Genomic DNA, 22,199 nt, shown 5'->3' on the forward strand with positions numbered 1-22,199 from the left:
CCTGATGTTTCCAACTAAGCACTTTTAGCCACCTGAGGTTCTTAATCTAGAATTCAGCACTCATGGTTTTTTTTTTGTTTTGTTTTGTTTTTATGGATGTTCTTTCATTAGTCCTGGGAAAATGAATCTAGTGCGCTAGGTCCTTCCTTTTAATCAAAGTAAGTGCCCTGGGTTAAAATAAGGAGCACTAAGTCCTTCCATCAGCACTAAGTTAATCGAGGATGGGTATGTGTGTGCAGTATTTAGATGAATCCCTCTGCATTGGTTGATGTCATAATGCTCACCTGTGACTTGATGGGTGGCGCAGTCTGGCAGGATTTGTGAGGATTCTTTGAGGCAAGGACCATGGCTGGAACAATGAATGGGTCCTCATCCGAGGAAAATTCACAAGTACATATAGATTTAAAAGCTCCTTAAAATGAATCCATTTAAAATTTTTAAAAAATAATTGAAAGAACCATGGTTGGGTCTGTAGCTCCAAAGTGAAACAATATCTCTTGACAATAAGTTGCATATTCTTACATTTAAATACATTTAAGTTAAATTATAGTTAGCACTTTAAGAAAACAAAAAGGAAACAAATACTGATCATCCCTTTCATCCCTTTTTATATATATATATATATAAAAGTTATATATATATATATATATATATATATATATATATATATATATATATATAACTTTTATAATGTTATCATGATGAAAGTTATTTTTGCCTTAAGTGAGGGTTTTGTCAATTTTCCTAACGGACTCACTCTTTAATCCTTTTTATTCAGATAGTTTTTTTGTTTTGTTTTTTGCCATGCCTATCACATCAGTATCCTTGTTGATTTCCTATTCATTAATTTTTAATAGGCCCGTCTCTGCCAGTTCATTCTTTTGGCAGGGGGGAATCCAGAAAGTTTTCTGACATGACTTTTATCAGTCTTATGAAATCCTACAACTTTTGCAATGTTTGCCTTTTTGCTTGGCAATCTATTGCATTGCATCTACATTATTTGATTAAATGTCTATAACATCTGCACCGCAAGTCAGAGCTGGTATTGATGTGATGGGTGGAGGAGATACAAGCTAGTGTTTAAGTGGAGTGGGATAAGTGGTGAAGAGTATTACAAGAGATCAACCAGCTCCTTTGTGACTATTTTTGTGGTATGGTGACTTTTCGCTTCCCTAAGCAACCATGTAATTGTGAGATGGGGCATAATGCATGTTCAAATAATAAGGAATCCCTGGGCTCAAGTAATTGTTGAATGGAATGGAACTGACCTTGCCTGGATCTGCTCTCAATGATAAATGTAGCAGATGTTAGGAGCCTACAGGCTTGGGTTGCCCATAGATGAACTAAAATTGTCTTCCAACCATTTTGATGTGCATGAATAGAGCTGAAAGCATTCCAGAGCTAGTGGAATGTTAAATCTCAAATCCAGAGATCTGCTTAAAGGCCCATAATTACCTCTGTAGTGATGCCTTTCAACAGATCGAAGAAGTTGTATAGTTTTGATTCAAGGTGGGCTAAGGGGTTGGTAAAACTGAATAAGACTTAGGTTCCAGGCCTGTTCTGTTACTGCTATGTTATGCTTAGGGGGAGTGGGGGTGGGGGAGGGTCATTAGCATCAATAGAGTTCAATGCTATAACATTGTTTCTTTTAACCTTATTTATCATTATATTCTCCTGTGTGTATATAACTTAGTAAGTATCAGTTTTCATTCCTTTAAGTAATTTAGATATAATAGGTCAGTAGGAGAGGATGAACTTGTTTGCTAACCACCCTCTTCTAACTACATCTGTAGGACCACACATTTGAATAGAATTACCTGAAAAGTATAAAAGCATTTCGAAGTAATAATTTTTTTTCATAGGTAGAGAGAACGATGGTTTGCTTTTTCCTTTTTGCCTCTTTAACATGCATTTTATATGACATTTCTTCTTCTTCTTTTTCTGCTCCTGTTGTTTTTGGATGTGGGGGTTTTGGTTAATTCTGTATTTTTTCTTCCTGGTGGATTGCATACTCCTTGAGGGAAAAAATAACCCTTTGTCTTATTTTGTTTCATGTCCCCATGATCTGACATAGAACTTCATACATGTGTGCTATATTGTTCTTTAATTGAAGTAGAAATGAAGAGTCTAGCTTAGAAAGAAGGAAATGATAACTTATTAGGGTGGAAGTTAAGTGGGTTGTACTAACTTTGCAAGGACAGGAAATAAAGCAAGGTTAATCAGTGGAAAGTAGGACAGAGGGCAGGTTCTCTGTGGTGTATTATGAAAGGGGCAGAGGCCAAAGTACAATGACTATTCCATTGGAAAAACAAATAAACAAGCTGGAACATGCTTGCCTGAGCACATGTAAACATGGAGTCCGTGAGCAGTGCCCAGGTATGAAGCCACGTGTATAGTCTCTTAGGCCTTTTAATTTATGTTCTTTCAAAAGTGCTTCCCCATAGGAAATGACACTCTTTAATAAAGTGTCAATGAAGTTTAGCCACTGATTAATGCAAGGTGATAGAATCTCCTTAAAATGAAAATTTTTAATTTCCCCAAATCTCTGTTTTAAGGAGATTCCATCCCATCAGAAATTTCCAATGATCAACAGAAAAGGGGCAAGAAGATTTTCCAGAAGCCAATGTATGTAAGTACAAAGCTGAATGTATCCACAAACCTGTGAGGAGAGAAGAGCTTCATCAGATAGATGAGCGATTTCCTGAAAAGGCATATGCGGGCGTTGGATGACATCTCATTTCCTCTGCAAGAGGCATGAAAACCATGGTGGTGATTAGCAACTCACTGTTTTGGAGCTTAGCCATTCTCCAGTTTATTTTCACTTGGTGGGAGTGAAGGAAGGTGATGCTATTGCTTTTAAGTTGGGTTCTCTTAGTCACGCATGGTGGATTTCTTCTTTGCAGAATGTGTGTTAAATTGAAATCCAGATCATCTGAGTGTGGGGTTTTGCTTTGTGGTTTGCCCTGGGTTAAGCTGCAGTCACTTTAACCAGAAGAATGTTCTAAGCCATCGAGCCCCCACTCCCCCTCCCCGTCCCAACCCTGCTTTCAGTGGCTCAGGAACCAGAAATTAATTTTGATTTTAATCCAAACTTGATTAGGAAAGGAAATATAATGCTGCTATATGAAAGCATGAAGTTCATGCCAAACTCAGACCTGTAGTTTAAAAAATATTCTGATTCTTTCCCATTTGATTTATCTATGTCACCATGTCAACTCGATCTTTCCATTTCAGTGTGTATAAAGTTGGACAATTAAGTTTGTGAATTTTCCACCCTGTAAGTGCATGGTGGAAAGTTCATGAACTTAATTGTCCAATTCATGACTGAGAGTTTGCTATATGGGAAATTAATAAATGATTTCATCAATATTAAAAAGCTACCACTGACTTGGAAGATCAGAATGTTGAAGTCTTTCTCTGGATAGTATGGTCTTCAACCCTCTTTCCTCAGTGCTTCTGCTTCTTTGAAATAAGGAAGTTTGCAGATCTTAGTTTCCTTTTGCTCACTTGTCTTCCCCCCATCCCCCACCTCCACCCCCTTTTGGTGTTTTACAAAACTGAGACATTGAAACCTTTTCCATTTGTCCACTGTGCAGACATGGAGTAATTATCAAGAAAGAAACCTTTTTATTCTTTGTAGGCTGTTTGAAATCCTAGTTATTAAGCCTTATTACAGCTCATTGATTTGAGATATTTTGAATTTTTTAAAAGCAGTGGGCTAGTGATTGTGAATGACTATTCTTGCTAGAGTTGTTCTTTCAGTAGTCAAGTTTAGGGAACTATTGGACCAATTGAAGTTTGAAAAAGATAAGTTTCCTTGTCTTATGAAAAGAATACATTTTCACATAAATATATTTGTATAAAGAAGAATTGTAAACATGCTCTTTTCAAACCAGAAATTAATTAAGGATTTTAAAAAATAAAATGGTGGGAGTGAAACACTGATGAAGATGAGATTTTGATAGCGACTATGAGGCAAGGCAAGCTGGGAGACAGAAAATCAGCAAAGCCCCTGGGTTGGAAAACAGAGTCAGTCTGATCTGCAGCAGTTTTACTTTAGTTCAGAAAAGGACCTACATTAGTCAGGGTCCTCCAGAGAAACAGAACCAGTAGGAGATATATATATATCTTGGTCTGATGGACAGACCAAGTCTGACCATCAGATATGTTTTTTGTGCCTCTGCAGAATGTTTAAAATGTTTTTTATTTTTTTATTTATTTATTTTTTTATTTTTTTTAAATGTTTTTAAGTTTATCTTCAACAACAAAAGTAAATAAATAAAATTTATCTTTAGCACTCAAGCATAAATCTAAATTTCTGGCTTTTCTTGAAAAAATGAACAGATTTGGTATTGCTGGACCAGTAATCCTTGTGGGCCTGAGAGGCTGGAGCTGAGTATTGACCTTTCCACACAATTTCCAAGGCCACGAACTGCAGTGTTTGACATAGTTCTCACCACTCTGCAATTTCTCCTTGACATTGGGGGATGAGTTGCCACTTATTATCAAGGTTGGGCTGTTGGTTTTCTTATAGTTAAGTTAGGATAAAATAACAATATTTTAAAAACCTGTATCTTTTTCAAAAACAGGTAAGTGATAGATAGATTGAGAAGCGTATGTTTCAAGAAAAAGAGGAGTGAGCAATTATTTATAGATATAAAGACTATCCTTAAATGTTTGATTTAATTGAAATGTGTCTGGCTTACCTAATTAATGTTACCTATCTGGTCTACCTCGATTTAATGTACTTGCATGTCCCCTTTAGGAATTTGAGAATAATGTGAAGCAATACTTTTGCTAATGAAAAATGTCATTGCGAGGACCTGCTTTGTGGCATTCAATTTTATCACCAAGAGGTAACAATAATGTAGGAGGCACTAGGCTATGTCCTTTCTTTTCTCTTTCTCTGTATGGGGCTTCCTGACTCTTTGCATGCACATTTCCGTCTTCATCTGAATAATTCTCTACCCACTGACACAACAGACTGCTTCTGGGATCTAGGCTCCGATTTTCTAATTTTTGGTTGTGTGTGCATTTCTGTTTATGTGTATGTTGGGTGGTGGTGATGGTAGCTGTGGGAGTTGACCCATTCCTCAGTGAGATTCAAGTTCAGGCTGATCTGTCAATGACATGAATGAAAGGAACACTATGATTACTTTCTCAAATGCCATTGCTACTCTTCGCATTGAGAAGTCTGAATTATCAGTTTACTTCATATCCATGCTACTCTTAGGGAATGCTTTGTTCACTGAGGATTTATTAAGCAGTGAATAACTGTTTATTCATGTTTAAGATTTTTTTTCTTGATATGTGGATCAAATTCTAGATCTAGAGTCTTATTATTTTTCAATTAAATTAAAGCTGTGAAGTTGGGTCAAGGAGTCTCATAGAAATAGTCCAAGCTCTTCAGGACCAAAGTCTGAGATTTTTGAGAAAACTTAGTGAGTTCTTTCTCATTTCTTTGGAACAGTGATCATGAGGATACTGGTATACATCTCGCTATTATTTAGATGTTCACAATGTCCATGGATTGAGGATTCACCAGGTTAATTCCTTTGCCTGATTCTACGCACTGCGATAGAGCAGAGGACCCCACACCTGATTCTGGGCAGACTAAAAATATAGATGGGAAGGCAGGACATACAAACATAAAATGGTTTGCTAAAACAAACATTTGATCAAATGGTTTTGTCCACCTGAGGTGCAGTGGCAGGGAATGACAGATTCTCTTGCAACAATAGAGAAAACTGTTGAAGATAATTTCTCCCATATCATGTCAACTTAAATTAATTAACATCTTCCCTGGGAGAAACTTGAACCTGCATTTCAGCAAATTTAGCCATCATAGAAAGGATAAAAGGGCATGGATTGTATTCACTGTTCACGTAGGACCAAAGCAATCACTGAAAAAGGAGAAAAATAAACAATGTTTAATTTTTACACCATCCAAATAATTTCTTTCTAAGTTGTAGATTTTTTTTTAATGGAAATGTAAGTGACAGAGAGTAGAAAATTTCTCTGTCTGTCTCTCTCTATGTATATATACACACACATTCCTCTCTCTCTCTCTCTCTCTCTCTCTCTACACACACACACACACACACACACACACACACACACGGTGCCAAAAAAATATATACACATTTTAAGAAAGGAAAATTGTATTAAAATTGTAATACTCAATCTATACTGACAACAAAAGATGAATATAAGTCACGTTTGACTTCTGCAATTACAAGAGATGCTCAAAGTGGTTACCATCAACAGCATCCAGTCACTTCTGGTTATGGTGAACTACTGCTTGAGCAACATTAACCAAAGTGTCCACTTGTACACATTTTTTTGGCACCCCTGGCATATATATATATATATATATATATATATATATATATATATATATCTCCCAATCTCCAATGCTCATAATTGATCCTTACAATAAATTACTATTAATAGATTGGCTAATATCTTTCAAGCTTTCTTTCTAGACACATGGCAAAGTTATAAACACATATATAATTCTTTTTTTACACAAATTGGAATAAAATGTACATTGTTCTATAATTTACTTTCTATTCATATTTTATGGCATGTTTCCATGGCATCCAGATGTATCCATATTATTTTTAAAAATTCTCACATTATATTGTATTTCATATTATAGATTAATCACAATTTTAAAATTTTTTCCATACCTAAGAAAATGTAGAATGTTTCCAACTTTTCACTATTATAAAAAAATGCTAAATGAAAGTTATTTATAGTCTATATATTTGCATATGTATATCCATAGGATAAATTGTCAGAAATGGAATTGCTTGGCCGAAGAGTATATACATTTTAAATATTTATAGGCTTTGTCAACTTGCACTCCATAAATTTTACGTGAATTTACATTCCTAAATATGCCCTAAGAGAATTTACATTTTAAACACCCTTAGCGAAAATGGATATTATTCATCTGATCAGGATAAAAGTTGTCTTATTTAAATTATTAATTATTAGTGAGATTTAATATTTTCGACCATATATAGTTCTGCTTAGAATTACCTGTTTGAGTTTTTTGTCTCTTTTGTTTGCCTTTGGGTTGTTTCCGTTTTACTTTTTTCACTCTTTGTACTCATGTATTATGAATGTTAATATTTTCTACATTTGGTAAATATTTTTCCCAGTTTTTCATTGTATCACTTGTCAGTACACTTTATCATTTCCTAAATTTCTGCATTTTTTCTTTGATTATGTCAAGTTACACAGATGAACTTCTTTTCACTAACTTTTGTGTTAAATAAATAACAAAAACAATGAAAGTAGCACCAACTGAATCAGGTCAATTACCTTGACTTTTATATTGACTCCACTGATTTTAAGATTAATTCAATTCTTTCATACTGTTAAATAAGTAATACAAGGTTGGTATGTGATATTACAGCTTTTTTGTCTCTCTTTCTCCAGCCTTTCTTCTTTTTCTTTTTTCTTGTACATCCAGAGGATTCTGTAGGCATTTTTATTTCACTTCCAAGGTGACACTTAGTTGTAAAGAAGTCATTGTAGGCAGTTTAGTAAACAAAACAGAAGAAATCTGAACACACAGGTAATAGATCTGGTACTATAAATTCAGTTCCTCTACCCAAAAAGTGTAGATTATGATACTTCTTCCTTGACTTAGAGGGATCTCAAAAGAACAAATTATATCATGAATATGTAAATATCTTGACCTTTCTCAAGATGGCTGGTTGTTTGCTGGAGAAGAGGGAGCAGATGAGAGCAGCTAAGGTATATTAGGGTCTACTGTGGGTTAGTTACTATGTATGAACTGCTACATTTCAGCCTTCTAGTAACATACTGAGAGCTTGGTTAAAAAAAAAAATTCCTAATTTATTACAGGTGAAAAAATTGAGGCTTTTGGACCTTAAATAATTTATACAAAGTCATGCGATAGTAAAAATGAGATTTGAACAAAGGGCTAAATGAAATACCCCCCAAAAGTGAAAGATTAGCAAGGGCTGTTTTTTGTTTCTGTTTTTGTTTTTATTCTATTTGGTTTAATTTTGACATAGTGCCTGACCTAGTGTATCAATAGATATTTGTTGAATGAATATGAGTGGAGTTAATGTCCATGTTCTTTCCATTATATCATGTTGGATATGGAGAAAGGGGCTAAGTTATCCTTTAATGTTATAAAGATATGTTTTTTTCCCCTGGGATATATTAGAGAGGCAAGGTTGCAGTATTTGTTTTCATAATTTAAAATAACTGACTGGTTTGTTGAAGCTTATGCTGGCTAGAGTATTTTGGTTGCAAAGCTATGACATGACTAAATTGGAAATTTTATGTGCCTTTATTTAAAAACAATGAGTATACCATACCTTTCAAACTAAGCTTTCAAAATGGAGTAAATTGTGGGCCATAAAAAAGTTCCATTGATTTATTCAACAAACATTTGAATGTTTACTAAATACTTACCACTGTGCTACTTAGTACGATATTATATTGGATGAAATGTCTCATATAAATGTAAAACACGTTTCAATAGAAAGAGAACATTTTAATATATCGTGATGTAAAATTGAGTAAAACTTTCCTTGTCAGAAATGTTCGCTAGAAATCTCAGAGCACTTACTCATTTAGGAAAACTGCCCTGATCTGTCACTTCTGACAAAGAGTAAATGTGTTAACATACCTGAAGCAATTCTACTTCTCTAAATATGCTTCGTAAAAACATCAAGATGATGGCTAGATGAAGCAACTGTTCAGACTGAATTTATTTTATTCAATTTGGCTAAACAATTGGCTTTATTTTTCATCTGAATTACAACTGGTGAGCTGTTTTTACATCACATTTCACACAAGTTATTTTTTTTTTTCATATACTAAATTTAGTGCTCCCTGATAAGTCTTGTATTCACTTTGAAAAGGATGGAAAAAAAGCAAAATAAACAAAAATCCCCGGGAAAATGAATGCCTTTGAACAGTTTCTTTACTGTTTGTATAATTTTGCATTTTTGAATATGTTTCCATTTATATGTATCCTCTGCAGTTATGTACTTTAGAAGCATTTTTCATAATAGAGTAAAAACTAGAAAATGGATATATATTCATGGAATTTGAGAAATAAAAACAGTTTCATTTAAGTTTATATTGACCCAAACTAGCAGTTTAAAATGTCCTTTATAAAAATATTTTCTTGCACTTGCTCAAAAGATTTTCTTTTTGATTTATAATACAAAGACAATGAAAACAGGTAGGTTAGGAGAATAAAGCAAATGATTTAAGAGGATTAAAAGATTAACACCCGGCACAGGGAGGCTGTTCTGCACACCCTGGCTTATGCAGAGCAGGCCGCATTTCTCCAAAATAGAGACTCTTTCAGAAAATGTTCTTTATCAGTGAGATGGTAGCTTGCCCTTGATCATTTGGGGCACATGAGGTAAATAGTCTATGCACGCCTCTATTAGAAACATAATAGCATATTACATCTTTCTTACTCTGAAATGCTAGGGCTCTACTAGTTAGAAGAGAGAATCCTTGTTTTACCCTAAAGAGCAAAGTCTGTAATGCCACTCAGAAATAGAAACCAATTCAATCAGCTACTATCATGTGCTCTGTATTGATGGATCTTAAGTCCTCAGTGTCTGTACTAAACAGGTTTCTTTTTGTGGCAGAAAGAGTTCAAGTTTCATCTTTTATCTTTGTACAACTTCGCCATGATTAGCTTAAGGACTAGATATAGGCTGGGATTAAAGAAACATTTTTCATAATAACAAGCAGTATATGTAACAACAAAAATTCCGTCCTTTGCAGGCTGTTCCATTGACTGAGGAGAACTGAAGCACAGTTGATACGTAGTTTTAGAATCACAACAGTGAAATCATTCCAAATTGACTGGAAAATGGCCAGGCTCCTTGCTGCATATGAATATGGCATACAAAAATATCCAAGTTAACGAGATGTTGATTATTAAATTAAAAATAATGGAGGTCAGTAGACACAGAAAAAAAGGGTTGAACTTTATCAGCAATTAGAAAAATGAAAATTGATATGACAATGACACACTGACCAGATTGACTAAAATTAGGATGTAAAATCACATTGAAAGAAAGCTTGGTATTATTGAGGAAAGCTGAAGATATATATATATATATATATATATATATAATCATATGACCCAGCAATTCCAGGAATATACCCTAAAGAAATGCTTGCATATCAGCCACAGGATAATGGAAAAATAAATTGGATTACTAAACAGTAATGTAAATGAACATGGGACAGTTAAAGATAACACCATGGAAACTGTCACGATTTTAAGGTTAATAAAGGAATCATGGCATAAAAAAACAAAAAGAAAACGCCTATGTTATGATTTTGTACCTGTAAAATTAAAAAAAACAGACAAAACCAAACTCTGTTGTTTAAGAATGCATAATAAGAAGTAGCACTAAAAAGAAAAGCAAGAAAATGATTAACACAAGTAAAGATAGTGGTTATCTCTGGGGGACATATACAATAAAGGACTTCTGGGGTGCTGTTGATATTCTGTTTATTGACTTGGATTGGAGTATTTGTTTAAATAATTATCAATGAGTACATGTGTATTTTAAGTAATTTTCTGTATGCATGTTTTATGCTGCAAAGTAACACCTCTCTCTCTCTCTCTCTCTCTCTCTCTCTCTCTCTCTCTCTCCATGGCATGCAATTATATCATGCCTAATATGCTATCGTGGGTCTGGCACTGGACTCAACGGGCCACTCCTTAGCGTGACATCACTGATTGACTGTGTTTCAGGACTGAATTGCTATCACACAAAAACACATTTCAATAAAATCCTGTTTGATGCAACTAACTTCATTCATTCTCACAACTACTGAGTCTTACTGCAACTTGGTTTAGGGATAAAAACCGTTAGATGTTAATATAACTTCCACGAGAATTGGTTGGGAATCTCTGAAAATCAGTCCAGGCTCTTTTATTTTCATTCCAGCCCTGCTCTCTTTCTAAATGACCTGCAAATTCATTTTTTGTCAGCCTCCTTTTACCTCAAATGACACAGCCTGCGTTCCACAGATAGCAAAGGAGAAATACATTCAATGCTTTTTTCTTTATCATCTCCAAACACATGAGCAAAGGAATATCTGAAAGATGTTTTCATCTCACTAATTAGGTTAGAAATCTCAGGAGAACAGTCCTATTTTCTGTATTTTTGATGGAAATGTTTCTGTTTCTGGTTGAGAATCTTGCAAGAACAGATTTCTCCTTTGACACTTTCTGTTGGAACTTCAAGTAGGGAAAAAAAAGCAACCTTTTCTCTCATCAGTTGGATTGTAAGCAACTTATGTAGAAAGCCCATGACTGCTTCATTTTTAAGGTACATATTGTATAGCAGGGAGTTATGCAGAGTAATAGGAAATAAATGCTTATTGGTGATTGTTGGTATGTTAACCACTCCCCTCCCCCTCCCCCTCTCCCCCCCCCCCCCCGCACCTCCATCCCCACCGTCTAATTTTGCTATTTCAGTGCAGCATTCATAAGGCCATCAGTTTTTCAGTACAGGCAAGTCAGATGGTGGAACATAGAACACTTCTCTATTTGAAACATTTTCTCCTTTTATGGTTTATGAATGTGAATATGTGTGTTTGGAACTCTTTTTTGTGGAGTGGCCATCAGAGCTGTCGTCATATTACCCTCGATGTCCTGAATGTTATCAAAATGTCTTCCTTTCAATATTTCCTTTATTTCTGGGTAAAGAAAGAAGTCATTGGGGGCTAGATCAGGTGAGTAGGGAGGGTGTTCCAATGCAATTATTTGTTTACTGGCTACAAACTCCCTCACAGACAGTGCCATGTGAGCTGGTGCATTGTCATGATGCAAGAGCCATGAACTGTTGGCGAAAAGTTCCTGTCATTTTGGTCTTTTTCACTCAGCCTTTTCAGCACTTCCAAATAGTCAACTTGGTTAGCTGTTCATCCAGGTGGTACAAATACATAATGAATAATCCCTCTGATATAAAAAAAACTTAGCAACATCATTTCAACAAGTTCGCAAACTTAATTGTTTGAACTTCATATGTGATTAGAAGTGGAAAATAAAAAACAGAGAGAAGCCAAAGGCAATTAAAACATAAATTATTATGATTTCAGTCTACCGGGTTTTTTCTCCCATTGTCCAGTGTCATTAAAAGCCTCTGTAGGTTCTAGGCAAGAAATTAAAGAAATTAATGTAGTTGTGATAGTAAAGAAAAGGAATGGGCATGTCAGAGACTTTCTAAGATGCTAGTGTTTAGTTTTCAATGTTCAATTTTACTAAAATACTCTGATAGAATATAATGGGGACATATTATACAGAATATAGACCAGAGTTTCCTAACAGGGGTCTGTGGAAGGGATCCAAAGGTCCTTGACGTCGTATGTAAAGTTGAATCTGTGCATATGCACATTTTTCTAAGTGTTCTGGCCTTTCATCTGGGATGTCTGACCTCTTGCTCCCCGAGGTTAAGAATCATGGCTTAGGGGTAACTCTCTCCATGTATTCTATGTCCTAGAACCAGCCATGTGAACTTGACTGGACAAAGTAGATTTGAGAAAGATCCTCCCCACAAAGACTCAAATGGCGTTTTGCAAAGATGACAGTTCTCACCATGTTTCAATTTAGGAATGTTCAGGGGATCCCTTTCCAGAATTCAAGTATAGTGCTGAAAATACCCAAGGCTATTAATACTGCATACATATTTACTTTCATGACTTGGCAAGAGTGTGAGCTGTGACATGCAACCTTCCTGAAGCTGATACTGTGAAGGGTGGCTAGCAACCAGGCAGATGTCTGGGGGCTGGCAGTGATGTGCTCCTCCTCCGCCATCTTGGAGCCATAGTGTATTTGTATTTCCAGTCTCTGTAGCTCTAATCTCTTCTATTTTTTTTTAAAGAAATTGTTGTTGAGATATAATAGATATAGCTGTCGTGCGGGGGACCCTGCTTGCTGCGCCATTTGTCATGCGGGACGGCCTGCGGGGTCTCTGCCCCCGCTCCCCACACAAGAACGCAGGATATGGTGAGGCCAAAAAGGAACACCCACGGAACCATAGGTAGGGGAGTCATACCACTATGGTCTCACTGGCGGCTGGGTTCACCGGACGTGAGACCTGCTGTCCATTTTTCTGCCAACCGACCGACGACAACTCTCCTCCACTCTCCTCGGCTCTCCTCCGTAGCCGCAGCAGTTATATTAGTGGCCAATTGGCCAACTGGCCACATCCAACGGCCATTCAGCCACAGCTGACAGCCATCTACTACCCGAGCCAGAACCTTTCCACGTGAGGCCGAGAGCCTGTAAACTACTTTCTGGGGCTCTGTCCCCACATAGCATACCATAAAATTCACATTTTTAAAGTGTACAGTTTAGTGGTTTTTAGTACATCCCTGAGTTGTGCAACCATCACCACCATCTCATTTTAAAACCTTCTATCTTTAAGACCCTTTTCTAAGTGTTTTCTTCTAATAGCTCCAGAACAACACTATATCTCATTTATTTTTTAAAAAGACTTATTCTCTGAAATCATTCCTGTATATAATTGGTAGTCACATGTTTGAAGGAGGAGGGGCTTCAAAACATATACTTTCTTCATCCCTTCGAATGCCAGGATTAACTCTTTGTGATTCAGTGTTTACAAAGATAGTGCTAGTCAGTTTTTTAAATGTACATGATGTGTCCTAGATTAAAAAAGAAAAATTATGTTGGACCATTAGAATTTATAGGCCCAAAGCAGTGACTATAATTTCACAAGGTTCAACATAATAAAACTTGCGTGAAATTTCTACTCCTCTCCATTGGCTCTGCAAAAATTTGAAAGTGGATACTATATTTTAGGGTCATTAAAAGTAAAGTAACTTATTCCTGCTTGAAATACATGGCAAAAATATGTGTTTCTTTGGGACCACGTGTATATACAAAGAATTAAATAGTCTCAGTCTCAATTTTTATCCGTTCATTCAGTCTCAAATATTTTCTAAGTACCTACTATCTGCCAAGATAGATGGTGGGAAGAAAGATATAGTCTCAGCCTTAAGGGACGTATTTTTGCTGTGCCTTCCTGTGGAATGCTAATTTATTAATTTATTATTTTATAGCTTTGCAATGTGTTTGCATTTCCATCTTCAGCAAATTTATTAACTGATTAGCTCTTGGTCCCTGCTGCTTTGTAAGTAGGACAAGGCATCCCTTCCTCCATATGTACAAACTTCAGTTACACACATGACTTTTTTTCTCTATAGTCCCCAGTTCACAGAGTGCTCATAATCTCCTGTCAATGTTGCAATGTTTTCAGATTGTTAAGGGATGTAATTTTGTGCTTTTCCCAAGTATAATTACTACCTGCCTGAGTCTTGGCTGAATGCCAGTAAATCTCAACTCTTAAGTTTTGGAAGTAGATTAAAGCATTTAATACACTCTCTCTCTCTGTCTCTCTCTCTCTCTCTCACACACACACACACACACACACACACACACACAGTATCTTAAATTGTGAAAATCTTGTTCTTAACATTCAAGTTTCACATGTGATTAAAATCATTGATAATATAAAAGACACATACACTAATTTGTACATATTTCTAGTATATTGGTAAATTCCCAATACATTTTAAATGTTACATTGGTCTTTCAGATATTCAGTGGAATTTACTTCTTCTGAGTTAAGCTGGAGTATTGACTTGGGGTAGAGAATGACATGTGTCTTTTGGTAATTTTCCTCCAGTTACTGCTCCTAAATGGAGAAGTAGAATGTTGGGAAATTTGTATCATCAGGTTGATACCAGAACGGACATGATACTCAGGAAGCAATAGGAAGCTAATAAGGATAACAGCCCAGAACTGATAGAAAACAGAATCGTGAGTGATGGAGAACAACTTATCCCATTTCTTCAATTTACAAGTGAGGAAATGGAATCCCAGAAAAGTCAAGTGATGAGTTCAAAGTTACTTAATTATTAGTTAAGAATTCAAAATTCAAATCCAATGATTTAGATTCACTGCACAATGCTCTTTCTACTAATGCTTTTCCCATTGTTTATGGGAAAAGATTTACATTTATATTGTATTTCTAACATGCATTTCCTTTTAAATCAAAGACCTGTTTCTTTAATTGTCTTTTCTCTTCTTACCCTAACTACTTTTCTTAAACTCCATTTAACTTCATCCAGTGTCGAACAACTTTACCACTGCTCCTTAAACCTGAGCATGCATCAGAATTACCTGGGGAACTTTGGAAAAAAAAAATTTTTTTTTATTGGGTAACAGTGTGTTGTTTTTTTTCCAGGACCCATCAGCTCCAAGTCAAGTTGTTGTCCTTCAATCTAGTTGTGGAGGGCGCAGCTCAGCTCCAAGTCCAGTTGCTGTTTTCATTTTAGTTGCAGGGTGGGGGTGAGGTGCAGCCCACCATCCCATGCAGGAATCCAACCGGCAACATCGTTATTAAGAGCTCACACTCCAACCAACTGAGACATCCAGCTGCCCCACCTGGGGAAATTTGATAAAACAGATCCTGGAGTCCAGCCCTGAGTTTCTGATTCACTAGCTCTGGTGTTTGAGTATGTGTGTGAAAATTTGTATTTCTAAGAAGTTTCCAGGAGATGCTGATGGTCGGGGATCCACTTGTAAAACTGCACACTAGGTGAAGCAGGCTTAACAACTCCTCTATCAACAGTGTTGATGACTGTGGCTCCTGTTACTAATTGCTTTAGCCTCAAGAAGTAGAATACATTGTCAAATACCCATCCAAAGCTCAGTTGCACTCTAGTCTCCTGGCACTGGCTTCCACATTGAGACCAGTGTGAAAATGACTATGTGTCTTTGCAGATGGCTTGTGAGTCAGGATGGAATAGGAAGATAGCTGTTTAACACTTCTTATTAGCGCTCACACTTCCCAAGACCTAGCCACCTGACTGGTGCTTCTTTCTCTTTCCATTAACAAAATAATTAATGTTAAAAGTGCCAATTATAAGACAGTAACCATAAAAATATGTTTTATGAATGTCCTCATGTCTTCAGTCCTTAAAGAGTCAAAGAGTTAAATATCATTGTCGCAGTCAGGATTCTTAGTTGCAGAAATAGAATTGAGATTAGCCGGTGTAAACAGAAAGAGATTTAACGTAAGGTATCAGGTAGCTTACAGAATGTGAGAGGGCTTAGAAGAAACTGGGTCCAATGCAGATCCCTCTGTGGAATGGGAGTTTTAGCTTTCCAGCCTTTCTTCTACGAGAAGGCGTGCTAGAAGGAGATTGGAATGGTTGTTGAGTGAATCAGTCTGCAGTATCTAGCACAATTAACATGACCAAATTGTAGCTTATTCTGTATTCTCAAGCTAGATGCTGGTTAAATATTAGGTCTTGGTGTTACATATTCAGACATCATGTATGAATTGGCTTGGTGTTAAAGAAGAGATGTGGCAATAAACTGACCAGTAAAGTGAAAGGTTAATAACCTCTTGTCTTTGGATTCTTGAGATTTCAGGATTCACAGAGATCTTTTATTTTTAGAAACACTTTTCTAAAGACAATCTGGTGGCTGTTACAACCCAATACTGATTACTTTGTTACCGGTGGCTCTAGTGGTTATACTTCATACTATATTTATAGTTTGTACTATGATTCTGTAATGTAAGACTATTTATTGAAGGTAGAATTTAAAAAAGTATATTTGACTACAATATGCAAAGCCTATCTTACAGGATGTGTTGGATTAAAAGCATCATTGGTCTTAATCATCAGCATGTCTTCTTATGAACTATGAAACTTGAGATGTCTTCGTTTATAATTAAAACTATTTCTTTGTAAATAGGGCCTTAAAGTGTGGGCTAGGTCTCTACTGAATAGAATCCAAGGCGGAGGCTTACTGCTCAGATTCCTCAGTTTATCCCATGGCAGCATTTACTGATTGTTGTACCATCTAGGCTGTTAAGACAAATATACTCACAATGCAGTGAGAGTTTATTTTTCACTTATGTGCCTGCCTAGAAGCGGGCAACGCAGGGCTGGTATATCAATTCTGTTATATTTAACACACAGCTTCCATCTCTGTGCCCAACGCGGGCTGGCTACAGCATCTCTGCCCCAGACAGTGGGAAGGGGAAAAGAGGAAGTAGGGGGCACATCCCTCCTAGTTAAGGGTAAAACCTGGAAGTTATACACACCACTTTTGGCTCACATGTTATTAGTCAGAACTTAGTCACAGAGCCTCGTTGCAAGGGAGGCAAGGAATTGTCATGTATAGTTAGAGGGTTTTGAACCCAGTGAAAATCTGGGCGGGGGATTTTAATAGCAGGAAGAAGCAAATGGATATTGGTGGATGGCTAACAATGGCTTACCTGAAATTGTGGGTTTGTTTTCTCCACATCAGAGCTGCTTCATGGGTAGACTCTGCTGTGGCCATCGGTGCTGGAAGTGAAGCTTCTTGAAAGGGCCAGTAAGGGGAGTGTATTAAACTAATTTCCTGGTAAACAGATCAGGAAATAAAAGAATCTCAGCGATCTCAATTGTCATCTAGTCCAACCATTCACCTGAGAATCTCAACTGAAGCCCTTATCTTTTAGACTTCCCAATTTTAATTGTGAAAACTAAGGACTTACCCAAAGTCACAAAATTATTGGTGACACTCAGGACTAGAATCCAGAGAACCTGGTAAATTTCATTTTCTTTCTGCTGCTCCTGGATGAACCCTTCTGAGCTTGGTTTCTATGATGTTTGGTCAGAGAAGAGATATTTGTGTGTATTATAGGCTATAACAATCTATGTATTTTTAGCCTACTATTATATACTATAGAATAATTGAGCTAGTGTATTGAATTGTAAGGCTGCTTTCAGTTATTGAAACAGTGGAGTCTTGTTAGAACACAGTTCGTGATTATACATATTTGGATGACCGTGCAAGTTGGTAAAAAGGGTATTAAAGTGGAATTCAAATGACATAAAAGAGTCTTGGCTATCTACTCTCTATGTGACTGGGGAAATCATTTTGCATCTTTGAGATCTGACTTATTTTTAAAATAAGGAATTGGACTAGATGGTAAACTACTTCACCAATGGCATAGATAGCATAGATTCCAACCAATCAGAAGAGATGCTAGTTGTCAAAAACTGAATTGAAGGAACTGGTGCAGCCTGGAAAAATGTCACCCAGCTTTTAGCTCTATGAATTTTCTCTTGCAGCAGAATTGCACACAGTGAAAATTGGTCACATTAGCCTGAATCGTTAGTATTCATCCTCACTCTTGGTACTTGTTTGAGAAAGGAATAAATTGAAGCTTCCATCTGATGACTAGATGTTATTTTTAGACCTCAAGTTTCAAATATATTTTAGAAAAAGCAACAAATCTCTGAGAATCTGTTCTGGAATAATGAGAAAGTATTGTCTGTTTAGAAAACCCAGAGTTTCCCAGGTCCTTCTATAAGATAAATTATAAAACAATGTAGAGACTGGCTTCTAAAATGGCAAGCAATCCACTTGGCCATAAAAGAGACAATTTCTAGAGCCCAGTTCAAAAGGCTGTCACATTTCATTATGTTTCTAAAGACCTCAGCTCCAAAGAGAGGACAATTGTGGGCCTGTGGGTGAGTCTGAATGTAATCTTTACTAAGGTCTGGAGATAAAGGTTGCAGTGAGAACAGAATCCGTTTAGGATGAATTGGATAGAATAATTTTAAATTACGGCCTTGAAATTCCCATTTCACTTATAGGAATGAGATAAGGCAAAGCACTCCAGGTAATGGAACATGAGCTACTGATTTCCTGAAAAAGACAAAAGGAGGGGAGCATATTGCTCTTACATGAAATGAACAATTTTCTTCAGTCTCTATGCTGACAATGAGAGGCTGTGTCAAGGGAGAAAGTGATAGGAGAGGCAGCCTTAGATCAAAACAAAGAATAAAGGAAAGCTAAACAATGACTCTTATCAGTTCCAAAGGTGAATTCACCTTCCTGGTTTTCAGTTCTCTTGTTCATGGACATGGCTGCATGACCACAGAGCTGAGTGTGCTCTCTGCATCTCTGCATGTGTGTGTGTGCACGCATTTTAATCATTTATAAATTGTGTTTCCTCTATGGTAGTTTTTTTTCCTGGCTCCTGGAAAAACAGAGCCTCTGTTCTAAAGACATAAACATGGAATTATCATCACAATCTCTCCTTATTTACGTGAGGATGTGGAAAATGTACATGTGAAGAGCACTGGCTATACCGGAATTAAAAACAAGCCTTCTTCTTCTGTGATATCAAAGCATTAAAGGCCAGACGATCTGCAGAGCTGGGAAAGGCACTCAAATCCCAGAATCCCACTGCTAGGGTGGTGCTCCGGGGCCTTGGCACGCAGCTCGTCTTCCTGGCAATCTTGGCACTACCCATCCCCTCTTCTCAAGGCTCTTACCGGGACTGGACTTCTGAGGCCTGTGGAAGAGTGGAATCTGTTGTCCTGGACAAAGGAGAAGGAGGTGATATTCCACTATGACCTCTGGCAGCATTTGATTCTACATCTAGTAATTGGCTTCTCAATTCCTCCCGTAAAAGGCCTGATTTTCTGAGGCTTTGTCATTTTGGGCTGGCTAAGGAGTACAGGAGAAAGAAGGGGCTACGTGTTATCAGGGGTATCTGGCCTTGTTCACATCCTGGTTTCCTGAACCCATCATTTCCTCTCCCTGTTTCCTTTAGATGTACCATATAGATATGTGGGGTCTTGTGTTTCCCTTGCAATTCTTTTAGTTTAAAATGACTCCTCTTTCTAATTCTCTCTGCCCCTCCCACCCTTCCTACCGCTCTGTGCATTTTTTTCTCTCAGGTTTTCCTTTGTCTTTGTCTTGCACATGCAACCAGCACAAAGTCGTGATTGTCTTGTTGAATTCCTTCCACATTGCACAACAGTCTTGGGAAGGTGTATTTTTATGGGGCAACTCAGGAACTTAACCTGTCTGCAAGGCCCTCCCTCCTCCAGAAGGGACCTTAAATTTCATAATCAAAATGGCTTTGAGTCCTTTTCCCAGATCACTCTGAAATTGCATGGTTCCATACTAGATTCAGTCCATTTTGTTAGGAATAGACTAACATTATCAGCCTGACCTTAGGAGGTAGGATAATAATTCTGTAGGGTGATGAGAAATGGCTTCCAGAACACGCGTAATGTAGTAGAGGGGTAGAAAGAAATAGAGCTTTGGGATTATTCCACACCTGATATGTAGTATGCAGAACTGTTTATGTGTGTTGTGGGAGTGCATATGTGTGTTATTTGTGTATATTTTTGGTGTGGGTGTATTTGCACTTAGGGTATGTATTGCATTTGAGGTGGTGCATTTATGTGTTTAGTGAATTTATATGTAGTGTGTATGTAGTGTGTGGTGTGTAGCATGTGTTTGCAAATGTATATTCATGTGCACTGTGAGCACAGGTATGTGGAATATCATGTGTATGGTGTGTGTATAATATAATGTATATGGTGTGTGCATAATGTGTACGTGTATTCAATTGTAAATAGTATGTGTGTAGTATTTACACATAGCCTGTGTATGCTGGTGGTGTGTGTGTGAATGTATGTGGGTTATGTATACATGATATTTGTGATATGCATGTGGGGGGTGTTTGCATGTGGAATGTATATGTGTATGGTGTCTGTTGATGTGTGTGGTGGTATGTATGTGTGTGTGCTATGTTTGTATGTGTGCCTGGTATGTGTATGGTGTGTGTGTGTGTGTGTGTGTGTGTGTGTTTGTATGCATACATTTTAGCTGTGTGTATATATATATATATTGAAGGGGGCATGTGGTATAGCTACAGGTAACGATTTATCCCTTAGTAGTCCCAGATTTATTGAAGGGCTATTCAAAACCATTATTGCAATTAGTTCTGTCTTGTAATAAGCTAAATACAATAGTATCATTTTTCTAACTGCTCCTTTTTCTTAATTCTCCCAAAGTCATGATATATTGCAGACAACAATGCCTAACCAGTTGGTTCCAATAGACCTACCTCCTTGGCCTCTGGGGAGCTGGTTTTGTTGCAAGGAATTGGGGGATGGGAGAGCATTGTAGAAGTGTTAAAAAAAAACAGAGTGATTCATTGATTTGTATATGTGTTTCATTACAAGTCAGAGACATGATTAGATTTGCATTGGCAATAGCCCTTCTTCCAAGTGGACTAATACTTCAGGTTAATTTTGTTTGGCTCCAATTGGGTCTTCAAAATTGGATAGGATTTTATTTCCCAATTTGAAAATAATCTACCCATTCGTAAAAGGCATGGCAAAGAACAACCATAGCCTCCGAAAATAAAAAAACCTGTATCTTCTGGCAGTTACAAACTCCACTTCCAATTTTTTTAAATGTCAATTTTTGTTAGACTTCCGAAAAATAAATCTGTCATGGACCTGAGGCACAGAGACAGGATGGGAGGACGAACACCACTTGCTAAACATTCATGCCATTTGTCCCTACATGCACTCTGTTTAAAGAGTCGGCCTAAAATGCAATTTTGAAACAGAAACAACAAACCTTTTCTCAGAATCCTCTGGCAGAGAAGCTGAGGTAGCGCCAGTAAGAAGTGTGCCAAATCCTAATTACTCCTCCGGGAGCCAATCATCAGGTGAAAACCGCATAATGTTCTGTCTCCTGCACGATGCAGATGCTGACATATTTCTCATTTTGTTGTTTCCTGTCATTTGGAGCTGTTGCTATTTGTCACACACTAAACAGAGGAGGAGAGAACAGTAAAGTGCATTTCAGTACTTATGCAATTTTTGTAAATAATCAATAGACATGGTTGTTCTGAAAGGATGTCTTCTTCTGAGTTGGTGCATTGTGAAGCTGCCATTCTTGTTTTGGAGCCTCACTGGCAGTAGTTGCTCAAAGAGGCCTCCGGGGGCACACCAGGTATAAAGGAGCCGAGTGCTCAGGGACAGAGCGTGACCTCCTCAAAGCCCTAGTATCTTAAATAGAATAGCTTCACTTAAAAAAAAACAAACACATCGTTTATGCTGGAGTTTTCTTTCACATTTAATTCAAGATAAAAGGGGTAGTAAAGCAATTGCACTGTAATCTTAAAAGGAGTAGGCACTCTGCATGATGAATGATGACTGAGGGACCACATGATACAGAAGGATGGCAGGTGGCCAGCTCTCACAGTGACCAAGGAACCACAATCAGCATCAATGGCCATTGTCCAAAGGAGTCATCCCTG

At 37.1% G+C, this 22,199-nt stretch overlaps 2 long non-coding RNA genes across 6 annotated transcripts in view; one reads left to right on the forward strand and one right to left on the reverse strand.

Annotated features, from left to right (window-relative positions):
* LOC109452869 (uncharacterized) overlaps positions 1–22,199 on the forward strand; it is a 114,262-nt gene that overhangs the window by 46,669 nt on the left and 45,394 nt on the right. For 4 of the 5 annotated variants that reach the window (XR_012493903.1, XR_012493902.1, XR_012493901.1 and 1 more), the window contains exons 4-5: positions 2,556–2,629; positions 4,766–4,856. This is a non-coding gene — a long non-coding RNA (uncharacterized LOC109452869). Of the gene's footprint in view, positions 1–2,555; positions 2,630–4,765; positions 4,857–9,798; positions 10,064–22,199 lie in introns of those variants that run through there. The other variant, XR_012493904.1, reaches the window with a different exon arrangement.
* On the reverse strand, positions 15,874–19,506 carry LOC141570071 (uncharacterized). The gene is made up of 3 exons (XR_012493905.1): positions 19,405–19,506; positions 17,352–17,476; positions 15,874–16,255 (listed from the first exon to the last, which is right to left on the reverse strand). It is a non-coding gene; the product is annotated as an uncharacterized LOC141570071 (long non-coding RNA).

The sequence above is a fragment of the Rhinolophus sinicus genome, linkage group LG02 (genome assembly GCF_036562045.2).
Source record: "Rhinolophus sinicus isolate RSC01 linkage group LG02, ASM3656204v1, whole genome shotgun sequence".
NCBI lineage: Eukaryota > Metazoa > Chordata > Mammalia > Chiroptera > Rhinolophidae > Rhinolophus > Rhinolophus sinicus.